Source organism: Bombus fervidus, unplaced genomic scaffold (genome assembly GCF_041682495.2).
Source record: "Bombus fervidus isolate BK054 unplaced genomic scaffold, iyBomFerv1 scaffold0156, whole genome shotgun sequence".
In the NCBI taxonomy this organism is placed as follows: Eukaryota; Metazoa; Arthropoda; class Insecta; order Hymenoptera; family Apidae; genus Bombus; species Bombus fervidus.
Genome location: NW_027212717.1, coordinates 15,737 through 17,887, shown reverse-complemented (window position 1 = coordinate 17,887; position 2,151 = coordinate 15,737). Strand labels below are relative to the sequence as shown.

At 47.8% G+C, this 2,151-nt stretch overlaps 1 non-coding gene across 1 annotated transcript; it reads right to left on the bottom strand.

Moving 5' to 3' along the window:
- Positions 1 to 227: 227 nt before the first annotated feature.
- Positions 228 to 2,151, bottom strand: LOC139997727 (small subunit ribosomal RNA). Its single transcript, XR_011803068.1, has one exon. It is a non-coding gene; the product is annotated as a small subunit ribosomal RNA (ribosomal RNA).

Genomic DNA, 2,151 nt, shown 5'->3' with positions numbered 1-2,151 from the left:
ATGATCGAGAGAGAGTGCCACACTCTTCGTATAGTTTCGTAACTGGAGCGTCTCCCACCTCCTTATTGTAAAAAATTTGGCTTTTGTCAAAGTATATAGCTTGTTAATACGTCGTATATACTTTGTGTCGATATAGGAGGAGTACGGCTCCTTACCGACGATATTATATATATTTTATTATACAGTGTTCAAGTCAAATATATTCTTTGTGTTTTTGTATTTTTCGTTAATGATCCTTCCGCAGGTTCACCTACGGAAACCTTGTTACGACTTTTACTTCCTCTAAATGATCAAGTTTGGTCATCTTCCCGGTAACATCGGCAATGCTTATCACATTGGCCGCGCACCAGTCCGAAGACCTCACTAAATCATTCAATCGGTAGTAGCGACGGGCGGTGTGTACAAAGGGCAGGGACGTAATCAACGCGAGCTTATGACTCGCGCTTACTGGGAATTCCTCGTTCATGGGGAATAATTGCAAGCCCCAATCCCTAGCACGAAGGAGGTTCAGCGGGTTACCCGGGCCTTTCGGCCAGGGAAAACACGCTGATTCCTTCAGTGTAGCGCGCGTGCGGCCCAGAACATCTAAGGGCATCACAGACCTGTTATTGCTCAATCTCGTGCGGCTAGAAGCCGCCTGTTCCTCTAAGAAGATTTGTTTGTACGTTGGTAGTAAAAACCCGCCGACCGAAGCCGGGGGCCTTCGAGATACCATAATTTACGTCTATTTAGCAGGCTAGAGTCTCGTTCGTTATCGGAATTAACCAGACAAATCGCTCCACCAACTAAGAACGGCCATGCACCACCACCCACCGAATCAAGAAAGAGCTATCAATCTGTCAATCCTTCCGGTGTCCGGGCCTGGTGAGGTTTCCCGTGTTGAGTCAAATTAAGCCGCAGGCTCCACTCCTGGTGGTGCCCTTCCGTCAATTCCTTTAAGTTTCAGCTTTGCAACCATACTTCCCCCGGAACCCAAAAGCTTTGGTTTCCCGGAAGCTGCCCGCCGAGTCATCGGAGGAACTTCGGCGGATCGCTGGCTGGCATCGTTTATGGTTAGAACTAGGGCGGTATCTGATCGCCTTCGAACCTCTAACTTTCGTTCTTGATTAATGAAAACATTTTTGGCAAATGCTTTCGCTTCTGTCCGTCTTGCGACGATCCAAGAATTTCACCTCTAACGTCGCAATACGAATGCCCCCATCTGTCCCTATTAATCATTACCTCGGGGCTCCGAAAACCAACAAAATAGAACCGAGGTCCTATTCCATTATTCCATGCACACAGTATTCAGGCGAAGGTAGCCTGCTTTAAGCACTCTAATTTGTTCAAAGTAAACGTATCGGCCCACCTCGACACTCAGTGAAGAGCACCGCGATGGGATATTAGTTGGACCGCCCCGCGAGGAGCTAAGCCCACCGATAGGACGTACCACATAATGCCAGTTAAACACCGCGAGCGGTGAACCGACACTGTGACACACAGATTCAACTACGAGCTTTTTAACCGCAACAACTTTAATATACGCTATTGGAGCTGGAATTACCGCGGCTGCTGGCACCAGACTTGCCCTCCAATTGGTCCTCGTTAAAGGATTTAAAGTGTACTCATTCCGATTACGGGGCCTCGGATGAGTCCCGTATCGTTATTTTTCGTCACTACCTCCCCGTGCCGGGAGTGGGTAATTTGCGCGCCTGCTGCCTTCCTTGGATGTGGTAGCTGTTTCTCAGGCTCCCTCTCCGGAATCGAACCCTGATTCCCCGTTACCCGTTACAACCATGGTAGGCGCAGAACCTACCATCGACAGTTGATAAGGCAGACATTTGAAAGATGCGTCGCCGGTGCTAGATGACCATGCGATCAGCACAAAGTTATTCAGAGTCACCAAAACAAACGATGGACGAACGGACGAGCCATCCGCCACCGATTGGTTTTGATCTAATAAAAGCATTCGTACCATCTCTGGTACGAATCTGTTTGCATGTATTAGCTCTAGAATTACCACAGTTATCCAAGTAAGTTTAAGTATGATCTAAGAAACCATAACTGATTTAATGAGCCATTCGCGGTTTCACCTTAATGCGGCATGTACTGAGACATGCATGGCTTAATCTTTGAGACAAGCATATGACTACTGGCAGGATCAACCAGGGA